Source organism: Platalea leucorodia, assembly GCF_965183815.1.
Source record: "Platalea leucorodia genome assembly, chromosome: 5".
NCBI lineage: Eukaryota > Metazoa > Chordata > Aves > Pelecaniformes > Threskiornithidae > Platalea > Platalea leucorodia.
Window position 1 is genome coordinate 21,093,170 of NC_138827.1, and position 16,441 is coordinate 21,109,610.

The following is a 16,441-nucleotide window of genomic DNA, read 5'->3' on the forward strand; positions in this document are numbered from 1 at the left end:
GTCAAAATTCCCTCCAGAGCCTGCAAATTGGTGCCAAAAATAGCAAAACAGGATCCAGTGCTTTGTAGGGCAATCAGGAGACCGGAATCCCAGTGAAAGCAGGCAAAGTGGGGATAGAGGAGGAGACTCTGACACTTGGGGCAGGTAGGGACATGCTGTGTCATCCACACCACAACGATAAGAAAAGACAAAAGTGCTAAATGTTGGCATTATTTTCTGCCCGTAAACTAATGAAGTTACCTAAATAAGTGGAGGAGGGGGAAAGACACACATTTTTTTCTTCTTGAATGGATTTCTGTGATCTCAGGGAAATTCTCCAGGGCTGCGCTGATCGAAACTGGGAATGCTGTGGCAGAGTTAGGGAAAAACCCAAAACTCTACAAATGCCAACAGAGGCATAATTTGGATACTTTTCCGGGACTTCTGCTTCAGTGAAGCCCCGGGGAGCGCAAAGTCGTGGGGCATAACCTAGTTACTCTGGGCAGGGATGAGCATGATGGAAGCTATGATGGTTCAAACCCACCCCCCGTCCAAGGAGCAGTTGAATGCAGCAGCATGGGAGATGCCTGTCATCAGGTAATCTATCAGGTTTTATGTTACAGGTCATTCTTTCTTTTTCACCTGAGAAAGTTTTTGCTGACTTTTTGCTGTGAGTTAAAGAAAAGCATAATGATTTAATGAAACAGTAAATGGTATGAAGTCTTCTGAATTCATTCAAAGTTAACCAGACCTATTTCACTTCAACCTAAGCCAGGTTTTCTTGTTTGGCTACAGAGCTGAAAAAACTACTGCTTGCTCAAAATTATTTTAAATCTATTTCTGTTTTTCACCTCTGTTGAAGACTGTCTCTGTAGCACCCTACATATCTCCCAGGCAACCCAACCGTCCTAAAGGAAATATGGAGACAGAAGCTTACTTCTCCAAGAAACGTTTACACTAGTTCACAAATAAGCGACTTCTTCACTCAGGTAGCAATCCCACACTCATCATTTGGCATGTTTTCCCAGCCAGAGACTGCTCAGGCAACCCAGCCACAGAGAATCTGCGGGTGACCTCCTGACCGTGCAAGCAGACCAACAGCTCAGACAGGAGACTTGGAAGATGCATGAGCACTTTACCAGCGGAAGCACCAGAAATCTTCAAAGCAACAGAAAGTCTTTTGGATACATAAAAAAGACATGAGAGGAAAAGGCAACTGTCGAAAAGAAGTTGGGTTTCTTTTTAGCAGGTTCAAATGGGACTTTGTCAGAAATCTGCATTTTAATCCAATAGAGGATCCCCTTCAAAGCCTGCCTTTCTCTTGAGCTACATTATCAAAGCAAACTCACAATTTCAGCTGATCAGAAGGCAAGAAAGAAGCTTCAAGTAAAATGCCCAGAAAATTAGATTAATCAGGGTTGATAAGAATCAAGTGAGACGATTCTGCAGCATGAACACGACTGAAAATTGTAAGATAACTGATAAAGTATTCCAATGACAATATCTGATTAAAATAAACAAGTTATTATTTTCACAATGACTTGTTTAGCGGTGTCACACTATGCTCTGAATGAGAAAAGACAAAAGCATCTTTGTGATCTAATTACTTTAAAAATCCTATTAACATAACAATTTGATCCAACTGTTTTTGAGGTGTCCCTGTTTAGAGCATTCATCCCTATGACAACAGAACTTTTTTTAAACGCTTCAATTATTTTGGGGCAGAACATCTTTTGAAGGAGATGCCCTGGTATGATATGCAAAAATTTCAAGAATAATTTAGGAGAAAAATAAAGTTCAGAAAAATCCTCTAAAAATACCACGGAGCCTGCAACACAAATGTGGAAAATTCCTTCAAGTCTCAGTTACAAAATATGATAGCATGAGGTCCCAAAAAATCTAGTTTTAGCAAAACGCCAGGTGGAAATTCAGCTTTGGGCACTGCCCAGTAGTAAGTAATCTGACTTCCCTGCTTCTTAAGTACCTGCAAATTAGAGATGCCTAAGATTTTCCGTTCTTATCATTTTTTCACTGAACACTTCCATGGATAGATATTCCATTGGAAATCTAAAATATGTTGATTTAACACTTTATTTTGAGGATTTCTGAAGTAAAAGTTCCATTTTCAGGTAAAGATTAATCATGTCAACTCTTTTTTCCAGAAAGACAGAAGAAAAGGCCAAAGCAACAAAATGTAATTTCCAGCCCTTCAAGTACAAATCCTAAAGCTAGTCAGCTTCTTAAAGTGGTACCATAAAATATAATTTACTACGGAATAAAATTAAGCTAAACTAGACAACAACCACTTGCGTGCTGAACAAGAATCAACACAGAATGTAAATGACAGCTAGTTTGGGTTAAGAGATAATTTGAAGTAATTTTTCTGCATTTCTGCACAGACCAAACTTTAAGAACACCCTCCCTGGGGCAGAGGCCGCATGGCAGAGGACCAGCTGAATGAAGGCTGTGCCCACCAGCAGCTGTGCAATGGGAGGGTTTGCCAATAACAGCTCTGGCAGCAAGGGTGGGAGGGATTGAGCTTGGCTATTCATGTCCTAATTCCAGCTGAGAAGTGGCTGATGCCTCTTGTGCTGCTGTGACCACCCTTCCCTTAGCACTCACATTTACAGGTGACAGCAGCAAATTCTAATGTCTTAATTTTATTCCCGAAGCAGTCACTTTCATAATACTGAAGGTGATCATAATGTATGTTCTTTATGTGAAACGTCTCTTCTCCTCGTGACCTTTTCCACAAACCAACTCTCATTAATTACCCTGAGTTATAATGTGATACGATCGTTATTTGCTGTGCTTAGGTTCATGCAGCATATTTATTGTCCGGTCTGTTTTACCAACTAATAGCAAAGGACAGTGCAGCTCTCTGCAGCTGAGTGTTGTGTGGCGTTGTCACATGCACAAAAAAGGATATGAAGGGAAAAAGACAGAGAGATGTCAAGCAGCATGCAATTCTTGGTTTTGCATTCAGATTGGGAGATTGGATTCATATGAATTGAAAAAAAATGTTTTATTTGTTCTTCAAAGTAGAGAAAGAAAGACTTGTGAAGAAAAAACATAAAATGAACTGTGAAAATGCCCATAAAATGACCAGGGAAATACCAGAACATATTAGAGGAAATTCACTGAGAAAATAAAATAATCTTTATGTGTATGTTAATATGTGCTACCTTCATTACATGGGCTTTGGAGTGAATTTGGAGCTGTGTTTGGAAATAGAAATTTAAAAACCATCAGAGGCTGAACATTGAGGGTACGAACCCAAAGTGGCAGAGGCAGAGCCAGCTGCCAGGTCAGTCGGAGTTGCAGCCAGGTACCGTCTGAAGCAACTGCGTCTACAGATCTGGAGGTAGAAGCACTCTGTTTCGCTGAAATGTTTTACAGCTTTAATTGCTGTTTGACCAGATGACTAGATACCATACATAACTGCGATTTGACTCCTCTCTTGCATCTCCTGTATTCTGAACTGTTTTACTTAGAAAGAGATGAGTCTTTTCCTCCTCATGCATGGCCCTATGACTTTTATGGCATCTGACCACTTCTGTTTTCTGAAAAATTCACAAAGAATGCCTGAAAATGTCAAGTTCAAATGCGGGAAAGTATGTTGTTACTTATAAGAGGCTCTTGTAGGCAAACATCTAATTACCCAGGATGAATCTGAAATAATGCAGAAAACTTAGTTTCTCAGGTTCTTATGGAAGCTCACATCCTCTGAGCACACAATTGCAGGCTTTAGCTCTGGATGAAAACCCAAAGGGAGAAGGGAGTGTCATCCGGTATGAGCTGCTCTGGCCATGGGACCGGAGCAGGAGTTCAGTGGGTTTCACATGTGCCTGGTCCAATGGGAACACCAAAACTTCACCTGTGGGGCAAGAGACGGCTGGCTCTGGTGGATGAGGGAGGAAAGGACAGGTGGACAGGGGACAGGGGCCAGCCACACCAGTGGCCTGACCCCTCACCTCCTCTCCTTACGCTGCACAGCCTGAACAAGCATCCAGACAGCAGCAGCATCTGCATTCTTCCCTCACCGTGTTCACTCAATGAGCATCTCTAAAATCCTGATGATTTCACTGTGGTTTTGGGAGATGAACTTGAGTGAATCCCTGTTGCAAGTTTAAGGACCAGCACTATGTATTCACTTTTGCCAGATTAGGTTGATTTACAACCTGCTTTAATGAAGTGGGTTGCTATGGTGAGGCTAGTTTCAAGGGGGTCTGTTAAAAAAAAAAAAAAAACAAACAAAAACCAAAAAACAGCAGAAGAATAAATTGTCTAAATCAAATCAATGAGAAACCAATTTCTAGTGTTGCACCATTTTTTTGCCAGTTTTGGCTTAGCTGAATTAAGAGCAGCCCAAGCTGGAAGACCAGAGAGGAAGCCCTTCATGGATTACAGTGGAGGAAACGCAATGCTCATGCATCGAGTGGTCAGTAATGGAGCAATGTTAAACAGCAACGGAATGTGCTATTAGGAAATATTAAACCATAAGGACCCTCCCTCGTTACTTTGGCATTTCTGAGGCACCTCCGGCCACCCCTGAGCTGCCGCCAGCAGCCACCCAGCACCGCAGCCTACCCGGCAGGGCTGGGGCCCACCCCGCTGCGGCAGCAACCACCCAGGAGGGCATGGCTGCCCCCTCAGCCGGAGGGTGGCCGGGGGGGGGGGGGGGACTGAGGGGAGCACGTGGCGATGCTGCAGATTAAGCCATTTCCTTTATCTTCCTCTCCAAGGCTCCTTAATTAACTTTTCTATTGTGTACCTTGATTAGATTACTTTTCTGCCTCTAGGCTACTTCTCCCACTTTATAACCTCCTTAAAATGTGTTTGCATAGCTTTCTAAGTCATATAGCACAATAAAAATTAGTTTTAACAGTTTCTTTCAAGATTTATAACACCTATCTTGTTATACATGGCATAAGCAGAGGGAAAACAAGACCGATTTGTGGTCAGGTCTTGCTGCAGCCAGACACCCTTCCTCATCCCTGCATGGACGGGAACGTGCGCTCCCCAAAAGGCAGGCTCAGCAGCCCTGTTCACGGGAGCCAGGATGGGATCGGTAATAGGATCAATCCTGCCTCACTCCCCCCCTTCCTCTGAATGCCATAGCCTTTGTTTTTACCCACACTCCACAGCAGGTCTGCTACTTCAGGTGCATTTTTGTGTTGGCATCCAGAAAAGGTTGTAACAAGGAAATGATTGATATCTGCAGAGCATCAGCCTCATGACATAGGGAGCCGTAGCACAGCTGTCAGCTTGTGTACGACCAATTCCTCATGCAGGGGGGTGGAGGTCTCCACATCCCAAATCCAAATCATCCCTTCCTGCTCTTTCTCCCAGACCTGTTGCTAAGTTTCCTCAAGCCAGTAAAAAGTGTTCCTGTTGCTACAGGGTTTGGAAAAAAAAAGTGTTCTAACTACTGTTTGTTCTGGAGGAGGAGGAGGAGGAGGGGCAGGAAGGCTCTTGGCCCCTGTGCCAGGCAACGGCACCCAGTTCCTGGCTGAGGGACCCACTCCAAAGGACCTGAGGAAGAGGTATCTCTGAGTTGATGGGTGAAGCTCAATGTCATGACACAAAGAAAGCAAAGAAGAGAAATAAGGAGCACAGAGCAGTTAGGCGGCTCCTCTGCCATGGCACAAATTAGTTTGATTTTTTTTTTTTTTTAAATCTTAATCAGATGATTGCTTTATTTTCATTTCAGTTATTTACAAGTTCCTAGAAGGTACTGTCAAGCCTGAAAATGATTGATGTTTATTTTCTGGGTCTGGGGAGCAGAAAGACCAGCTTTCCCAGCTCAAGAGCTGACACGAAGGCTCTTGCTGTTCATAGCTCTGGCCCAAAACACTCTCCAGCCCTTGTTCTTCATTGCTTCCTGCCTGCTGCCTGCTTGCTCCCCCGTCTAGCACAATAACTTCAATATAAATCATTCCAAACGTGGTCAGGTCCCAAAAACTCTTCTGTGGTTTTGAGCCTAGGAATTGACTCAAAGCGTTTCAGAGAACAATGATAGTTTAAAGAGTAGGGAAAATGTGGGTGTAACAAACAAACAGAGTTGAAATCAGAAACAGCCATATAAGCAACAAAACTTTCTGCAATGTGATTGGCTTGTTTATTTAGTGATACTTTGTAGAAAACTCCAGCCTCTCTTCCCAGAACCATTGTGGACACATCTGCCGTGACTTTGATGAGGCAGATAGCAGCAATGTGGTACTGTTGTTAAGCCAGTCCTATTTGTCTTCTGATGTGTATCTGCTTTTTTAGCAGGTATTTATGCGCCTCTTTGATTCAGTGTTCAAACTTTCAGCCGAACTTTGTCATGTGATCAAACTAATTATAAAGGTCAAGGCATTTGCAACATAAAAGAGCAAATATAAAGGTCCTTTTCTTCCTGTCACTGCTGTCAGGTAGAGGTCACAGTTCTGCCAAATGGATGTTGAGATTTCAATGAAAGTGATTCAGTGTGGGTATGGCTGGGCTGAGGCACCTTTCTAGTGCACTTGGAAAAAAAAAAAAAAGAAAGGAAAAGAAAGTCTCCAATCCCCTTAATAGTTTCCTTGATGGCTTTCGCTGTGTTGCAGACTTCACTCACCACTCACACCATTAACAGTCTGGTTTAACCTATGCAGGGAGCAGCACGCAGTCATCGCTTTGGGGTATTTCTGTTATTAATGCTTACTCCTTTTGCTGTCGTTGAGACTTCAGTAATAGTCATATCCTTGACCAACTAATTTGGAAAGGTCAAGCCCAAACTCAGAAACACTCATTAAGGTTTTATTGGCTATACACTCAGAGCAAAGAACAGGACAAAGCCGAAGAATTTCTCTTGAATGTGGGCACTTGCATGCTTCAGTTCAACCAGCCTCTCTCCTAGAGGCATTTGTTCTCTCCCAGCAATGTATGCAATTTCATCAGGTAAAATTGAAAATCCCACTGATGCATTTGCTACCTTGACAATATAATTTCTCACTGTTTGACCACAAATTCCATTTAATTCATTCTGGGCTCAGGATAGCATGTAGCACACCATAACAGGGGCTGTTTCCAAGTGTGCCTTTAATACTTTTTTCCCTTGCCGTGCTGAAGAACTCAGACAGTTTTTACATATTCCCTTTCCTGCTTTCATGCATAGTGGAATCATTAAAACAGGGGGGATCTGCCCCTATCTAACCTGAGCTTGCCCTGGTCCTTGAAGAGTAATTGGGACACTGCTCCAGGTCCTCAGCCTTTTGCCCACTCAGTTTTGTTCAGCAGGTGGAAGTTTTCACAAGGCATGCCAGGCTCCTGGAGCAGCAAGAGCTGTGTAGTGACTCAGGGCTGCACTTCCTGATGCCTCCCAAGGGTATTGGGTTCCTCGAGGTTCACGTGGCTGAGCAAAGCTGCCTAAGGACAGTGATTTTCAAGTACGACACAATGAATGCACCAAAGTGTCTTAAATATTAAAAATTCAAGTGATTAATACTTCAAAGATTATTTTAAGAAATATTAGGAATTGGTGGAGATAAATGGCTATAAAAATCAGGGAGCTCCTATCAGAAATAATAGAGGCTCTGAGGAGAAATTAAATACGTTATTTGAAATATATTATCCACTCTTAAACAATGCATAATTTAGTCAGTTGGAGCCTGTATGCCATGCCACAAAGATTGCTGTCATGGGCTCAGTTTTTCCTTCGGCTCCCCCTCTGCCCTCTGTGGTTGCCCCTTCCTCTGCACCTTCTCAACAGCCCCTCAATGCTCTCGCTCGTCCCTGCCACAATCTCCCTTGCTCCCCACTCCAGCTGCTGGCGCCTCCCCCCCCGCAGAGCATCCCACCCCTGCCACGGGCACTCTTCCCTGGGCATCCCTCCCCAGCCCCACATGCCTCTTCTCACCTCGGCTGCCCCCTCTCAGCTAAAAGTCCCCAGGCTGAGCTGCCTCCAGACAGGTCCCAGGCGGCAGCTGGGACTGGGAAGGGACAAATTCCCATCGCAAAAACTTTCTGGGAGAAGAACAGGTTTCCTCCCAATAACAGAGGCATCCAAATGAGGGCAAGCACATAGGACCCCTCTAACTTCTGTTCTTATTTATCTCTGTCATTTTACACGATTGCACATACCTGCTTCAATGTTTTCCTTTATGACTAGTGTCTAATACAAATCGACACCTTGTTGTCCTGAAGATGCAAAATAGCAAGGCTGCTTGCTAGCTAGGAGTATAAAACGGAGTGTGCCATAGACAATAAAGTAAGCACAACAAAGGAACAACAATTATAAAAATGGTAAAAACAAAAAAGCTAATATTTATTTGGAATGAGAAAATAAGAGCTACTGAATGAAGGCGTTCAAGTTCAAAAGCACGGCCTGTAAGTGGGAGCTGTTTTAGAAAACCAGTGTCAGATACCAAACTACTGGAATGAAAATCTGGAAGCTACATATTTGGGAAAACAGATCTCAAATTCAGTAAGAGATCTGGGTTTCCATAAAGCACTATGATTCCTTCACTTAGGGATAATAATCTACATTGTTCTCAGAAAGCAAGATGTCAGTAGCACAAACCAAATAGGTAGTAGACACTTCTTATGCATCATGAGGATAATGGCTCCCAAGACAAAATGAGGAGGGTTATTTTTCACCATGAAATACTATTGAGAGTTAGACCTGTTTTTTAATCCAGATATTGCAGACCCAAAGGAATTTTGTTTGAGTGTGACAGGGAGTGGAAAATGTTTCTGTCTCATGAAAATTCATTGGAAATTACATTAGTACTGTTGGGAAGGCAATGGCATCTAGCAAGAATGGATGCACTGCTTCATCCATATATATCCCATTTACTGAAGTCTTAGCTATACTGTACCAAAAGACCAGTAACGTAACCAGTTACTGGTTATAACGTAACCAGTAACTGGTTACGTAACCAGTATACGTAACCAAAAGACCATGGTGTATCGAGGAGCTAGTGACCCACGCAGCAGTTACGCGTGGGCCAGAGGGGTGCTGAGCACACACCATGGTCACAGGATGGACACCCCCAGCTATTCCCGATGCAGGAGCCTGCAGCAGCTCCTGGTGGCACCAGTGCTTACACCACCCGCCTGGCTGTGGCTTTATCTTACAGTGAAGCAACATGTTCTCATGTGAACATCCTCTTGTTTGACAGTAGAGTTGATGGATAGGGTTGTTTTCTCCTAAGAAAATGCTATAAGAGCTCTACAGACTAAAATGCCAAGGCACTTCTCCACGGGTGGGATCTTGCAGCCTGCCGTGCCTGGGTAGGGCTTCTGTCCAACGCTGCGACACTCAGGGTCCCAACATCTGAAGGGCCATCAGATTACCATACTATCTGCTCTCCCCTGCTAGTGTTAGCTCCAATAAATAGCATCTTAATCCTCATAATCTTAATCATGATAGAGTCTGAGTGCCTTTACCAACACCATCATAACAAACACTTGTACCAGTACATTACAGGGACTTGTAATTATTAGCATGGGGTGACAGTAGAAAGCCTTGGAAAGCAGATAATCAATATCAATAAATTAGTATTTGAAAAATAGCTTGTACATGCTTGACTCATTTAATAGACCAATGATATTAATTTTTTAAATGCCCATAGTGTTTGATTTGCTATATTTTCAGGAGAACAGACTGGAAGGTAGGAGTCTCTTCAGGAGCTCTGGAGCCTGGAGAATGCGGCCTTTCCTCATCTCCTCTGTTGTGGCTCATGGCAGCATGCTTGCTGTGCTCTGCCTTTCCTCTGTGTTTACTTTGACCAACACGCTTCCAGCCGGTCCTCAGCCACACATGCTCCAGGCACTTCTGTGCCCGGCGGCACAGAGGCTACAATCCATCACTCAGTACCCGCACAGCTCTCGCAGGAGACAAAAGAAAAATCTTCCCAGCGTGCAGGTCTTGGTGAAAGTATAGTTGGGGTCAATGTCCTTTCAAATCACTCACCCATCTCCTTTTATTCCAGCCCTTTCTAAGCCCCGCTAGTCTAGCAGAGGTGAAAAGCTTCCTTTTGTTTCCAAGAAGGAGCCACAGACAAAACCTGCAGACATGTATTAAATTGCAATTCATCTCTATGATGATAGAGTTTATTCTGAACTGAAATAAGGAATTAAAGTAACACTCTTTTCTCTTTTTTTTCCTGCATTTCTTCACAAAAGACTTGTTTATACCAGACTTTACTGATCAGATATAGAAAACAATAATCTATTTTTCACTAATTAATTTAAAATTGTATTTGCAACATTCTTGCTTAATCACTAGCTTTGTGCCTACCTTAAAAGAAATCCAAACACCATCTGCATATTTAAAGCACAAGCCAGGCAACATTCCCATCACACAATAGCACTGGTGACCACTGGTGACCACTGCTGATCAGTAGTGGCTCCTTCCCTGACCCCAGGGCTGGGAAAGCAGCAGGACTGGCTGGTGTGGGCTTGGTCCCCAGGTTAGAGCCACTGCTGGTGTCCCCCCCTTTCTCCAACCACATGTTCCTGCTGCTGCGTCACCCAGCGAAGGGTCACTTGCCCTTACTGGTCTCCCCATTGGGGTGATCAATAAGCAATACGGCAACAAAAAGAGCCTTTAAAAAAGTAATTATCATTTCCTCTCAAGAGTATGAACAAGTGTAAGAATCAAGGACTTTTGACAAAGCTGCGCGTGCATGTCCCTACCTCACACTTTCCCTTAGGTAGGTTTATGGTAGTGCAGGTGCTTTGGCATCTGGTGACTGGGTGCCATGTCCCCCCAGCACCACACACCCCATCCTGTGTCTCAGAGGCTGCTGGCTCTTGGTGTGACAACCTGCAGCCAGGCTGTTTGCCTGGCCACGGGACCCCAGCCAACTGAGATGATAGTGTTTTGAAGGTCTAATCGTAATTTATTTTTCCTATCTTTTTTAATATAAAAAATAATATTTTACTATGTGAGCATGCATTCTTTATTTAAATAAGTACCTGTAATTTTTTATATAAACCAAGACCAAAACTTGAGGGGTTGTACTGCAGATGACAAGTAGAAACAATCACTAAGTTAAATGCCATCCAGATGTGCAGTGATTGATAGTGATAAGTACCAGCATCGTCTGATTTCTTGATAAACGAGGCCAATCTCCAAGCAGTGAAGTTTCCAAAAGCAGCAGGTTTGCCCAGCTGCGCGGCCAGCTGGAGACAGCCTCAGCAGAGCATCCAAGGGCTGCACCAGCGCAGGAGGGAGGGTGCCGTCCCCACCCAAACCTTCATCACAGTGGATTAACTCCAGCAATGATTAATACATATTGGCAAGAGGTTCAGGGGAATTCTCATTGCTGATGCCCAAACTGTATTTATTCTGTTGATAAAGATGATTCTTCATCCCCCAAGACTATCCATTTGACATCTGTTATGTCTACAAGGAACTTCTTCCTTCACTGCTGCAATAAAGAGCAGCTTTATAATTGACTTCAGTAGAGTCAGATCACCCTATATCCATACACACGAATAAAAGATCGAAAAGAGAAGCAATGACCTCAATCTATTCTCCAAACTTTCATCATTACTCTCTACAGCTTGAGTCCTCTTCTTTCAAAGCTTGCCCTGAGTTTAAAATTCACAGCATGTGTACAGCAAAAAAACCCACAAAACCTTAAATGGCACAAATCAACAAATACGGTGATGCATTATCAAATTAAAATTAGAAATAGAAATGTTTCTTGTAAAGTATAATCCTCGCCTTGATCCATGCGTTTTAAAAAATCAATAAAATAATGTGCAACAACCATGCAAGGCTTCTTTTAATGACTTGTGTCTTAATAAATACCATATTCATTACAAACCTCCATCAAAATATATTATCTACACTTGCCCATGTTACTTTTCCTTGATTAGAAAGCTTCACCTTGCTAAAGCATGAAAAATGGATAAGAATGGCACAGAATACAAAAGGACCACTTATTATTTGTCAGCTGGCAGGGTTTGCCCTTTTAAAGCAGATATCAAAATTTTAAATGTGATCTTATAATAGCAGCAGATTTCTTCTGGAGCCATCTGTGACAGATGCTGGGGAACTGCAGAATATTTGGACACTATTGTATTAATATTAGAAATGTTGCGTCTGTCTTTTTGGGCTGAGCAGTGATTGCACTGCTGGCTCAAGGAAGACAATGAGGAACACATTTGCAGGAACTAAAGCCAAGAGAGGGTAATTAATGCCTTTCTCCAAACCTTTAAAGGTGCAGGCAACAAATAATTTGAAATTACAAATTACGCACGTATGCTTCTACCCTTGGAGAAAACAACAACGGCAACAAAGCAGCTGTGATTTGAGAAGTGGGCTGGAAGTGCCGAGGTTGTTGTTGGAGGATCACTGAGGACCCCATCCATGGGGATCCTGTTAAATCTTATCCTCGAGGATCCTGTTAACTTATGGGAAGAGCTCATAGGACTTACTGCCTTGTGGCCAGACTCTGTGGACATGCCTCAGCTCCCCATGCCCCATGCTTAGACACAGTGCCCACTGCCATTGTACATGTCATGGTGTGCAAACCCATCCTTGCACCGGCAGCTGGATTGGGAGTGTATGGGCATGCTGGAGCACTGATGAAGTCAGAAGACTGCACTGAGCCACTACCCTAGCTGTGCCCGAATGTGCTTCACCAAGTTTGGTGTCCCCAGGGGACCTCCCCTCCTGGCACCTCTCCCGACACATACTCGGGATCGCTGAACATCTCACCACGTTTCAGTTGCTGCACAGATAAGCTGAGACAGACACGTCCATATCCAGCAGAAATTCTTGTAGGATTGCAATATTTGCTATATAATCTTCAGTATCTCTTTCAACCTTCAGTCTTGAAGCTTAATTGCAGAGCAAAGCATGCAAGATTTCAACATGGCTCCCAAGGGGTGTCCTGGTCATGTCTGGAAGGGAAACAGCTCCCTGTATTTCTCCTGTACAGCTCCTTGTGCCAGGGCTGGTGCACGCTTTCCCTGTGAAGCTGAATTTTTCAGTGGCAGCAGGAAGTTGTCCCCAAGGGCTGGACACCTCAGGCACTGCACGCAGCCCCCATCCCATGTGAGCACTGGTGTGGTGGTCCTGTTCTCCTATGCCCCAGCGAGGAGAGCGGCTGTCCTGGGTGACTGCTCCTTCCCCACCACAGTGTGGCTCTGATCCAGCACCCTCATACAGGGTGATGATAAATCGCCAGGTTTGTGTTTTCACACTGTGCATGAGGTGTTTCTGCTGGTTTCCGCACAGCTCCAGGAGCGCCTGTAGCACTTCTCACTTAGTGTGGTACCTGGGAAAAATATGTGTGTATGTGGCTTTTGTTTATATTGTTTTATTTGACTTTAGGTAGCACTCTATCCATTACTTGAAATAACAAACTCTCCCTGTTTGCTTACCTGAAAACCATCTGACTCCATCTTTCTCTCCTTGATCCACAAGCACAAACACTAGGAGACCTAATTTCTTCAAGATATTTACCAAAAGATTTAATAATGATTGGATTGGGTTTATTGAAGAGAGACAGCATTTTTTATCTTAAACAGTACTGGAGACCCTTCTCCCCGGCTGCCTAAACCAATTGATCTGATAATAAATTCCACAAAATGAGCAAATAGCCAATATCAACTATGTAAAAAAAAAACGAATACCCTCCTGAAATATTATCATCTAATTAAAATTAAACATTATTGCTACTCACATAAGTCTTCTGCTTTCATAATCAGGGTCTTTCAGATATGTTCTTCTCCTGCCTGCTTGGAGGACTGCTCAATTTTTTTCTAGAGAAAGAAAACACCCAAGTTTATTATTTGATATCAAGTCACTGCATGACAGCAGAGCCCTGACCAAGGCACTGGACATTGCTGCTTTGACCTTCGCATCTTGACCACAGCAGGGACAGGGCCCATTTTCTCACTGCAGTACAAGCTTAACTGAAATTTTGTGAGAAGCAACAAACGGCTATTTCCTCTGATACCTCACCCCACGGAGATGAATTTAAATGAATAAATAAGCAGAATATGCATATTTCAATGAAAGCACAAAGTTGGTCATTTGCAAGGAACTATGTGGAAACTCAGTGGAAAATGCGAAATTTAACCTTCAGTCTGCTTTTCACTTTGAGCAGATTACCCCTTCCATCAGCAGATTACTGCTCCCGTATCAGAGACCGCTATAAAAAGTGCAACTGGCAATGTGCTGGGGCAGAGTTATCTGCGCTGCAAGGTGAGCAGCTCCCTTGTGCACACTGAGCAGCGCCAGCCTGCACAGCCTGGGCGGCCAGGCAGGGGAGCTTTGATCCAGATGGATCTCCCTTAGATCCCCAAATGCAAAGCCTCCTAGCACTGCCTCTGAGACAGAAAATAGCAAGTTCAGATCTGTGAGGATGCACTCTCAGTACATATCGGGCTTAAACCTTCTCTAAAGCATTTTTTGAAAAATCTGAAGTCTCCAAAAAGAAAATGCAAATAAATAAACCTTTTTTTTTTGCAGGCAATGAAAGGGATTAGTGTGAGTCACACCCCCTCTGCTTGCATTTGCATTTGGTGTTCTGATGGCACTTGACTCTGAAATCATTCCAGTAAAGCGGAAAATTAATATTCTAATATGTCTACTTCTCCAGCAACTAGAAATAAGTAAAGTGGAAGTAGTAGAGAAGAAAATGTTTTAGTATTAACTATGTATATGAATATTTATTGTAACTTGCTATCAGACATCTGCCTATCAGGGTGCCTGTTCACTCGTATGTACTGTGAAACACTGTGAGAGCCACAGCAGCAATTATTTTCATATTGTATAGAAAAGAGGTGAACAATTAATTTCTGATAGTCTTTTGATTAGCTTTTACCACCATTTTTTGCTTGGATATCCAGCATACCTTGCAAAGTGCACTGCAGGAGGGAGTCCTGCCAGACTTCTTTGATTCCCCCAAGAGTGTGTGTGGCTGTAGGCCACAGCCCAGACAAAGCGGGAGGTTTTGCAGACCATGTGTGCCCAGGGCCAGGCTCCCATGGGACCAGACCCGCATGCCCCCAGCCAAGGCACGGCCAAGGGGATGGATGTGGAGACAAGGACAGTCACTGGGACAAGGATTGTCATGGGGACAGCCACGGGGATAGGGACAGCCATGGGGACAGCCACGGGGATAGGGACAGCCACAGGGACAGCCATGGACATGTGGACAGCCACAGGGACAGCCATGGTGAGGGGAATGGGGACAGCCATGGGGACATTTATGGCGATGGCCATGGAGATGGAGACAGCCATGACGACAGCCACAGGGACAGGGATGGCCACAGGGATGGCCACAGGGATGGTCATGGGGAAAGCCACAGAGATGGGAAAGGAAATAAGGACAGGAATGGGGATGTCCACAGAAATGGCCATGGGAACAGGGACAGCCATGGGGAAAGCCACAGGGATGGCAAAGGAGATGGCAGTGGCCACAAGGATGGCCACTGTTATGGGGACAGCCATGAGGATGGCCACAGGGATGCCACAGGCATTGCGTCGAGGCTCCCAGCTGCCAACCACCCCAACACCGTACACCACTGTGTTTCTCTGGGCTGTGCTTAACTTTAACTTTTGCTATTTATAGATATTAATGTCTCCAAGTGCCAGTGGCAGAGACATGAATGGAGCTGCAAGACCCACCCGCACCGCGTCTGTGTTTGCTCAAGCAGGAAACCCTGGCAGAAGTCTTCAAGCTGCAGTTTGTTACTTGGAAACTTACAGTTTCTTGGAAAACGCATGAAGTCTCACTTTTCTGAAGGAAAACCAGATGTTTATAAATTAATAAGAATACATAAGTTTAGATTTTCATTCATATTTATAAATACTTATGCTTGTTTAGAGCAGACCCTTTTCTGTAACTTTGCTTGCTACTCTTTCAGCAAACCTGAAAGCCTAAATGTTTATAGTGCCAGTTTGTGTCTTTAAAATTAAGTTTAATGTTCATTTAATGATTTATGGTTAACATGCCATGAATACTTCCTTGCTCATTTTCTTTACAGAGTATTGATTCTGCCTACCTGAAGTCCAGGTATTATTTCAGTCGTGTTTCCATGATGGTTTAGTTGGCTGTGGTTTCATGCAGCCCCTTCTCCACTGGGGTGGTGCTGGGGGTGTTTCTTGGTGTGGCCAGGGATCAGGGCCAGCTCTTACCTGGGTGGCATTGAGATATGCTGCTCTTCCACAGGGAGCCTGTCCATATAATTTTGAAGTCTGTTGTGTTGTAAGAGAGGGAAGAAAGGGAAAAGTGGAAGAAATATTGGTTATGGTTCGTAAAAAGTCTGTTGTAGTGGTGGTCAGACTGGGCTCCAGCAAGTGCCAGAACCGGCATCCATCTCCTGGGTGGTGAAGCACCAGCTGCTGTGCTTTCAAATCCCTCTTTGCACTTTTTGGAAGGCAATAATAGTCTGGGAAGAGCCTTTAGCAGATGATGGGACTGCCAACAGCCACCGGTGCCCAGTGCACAGGCTGTGAGCTCGGATG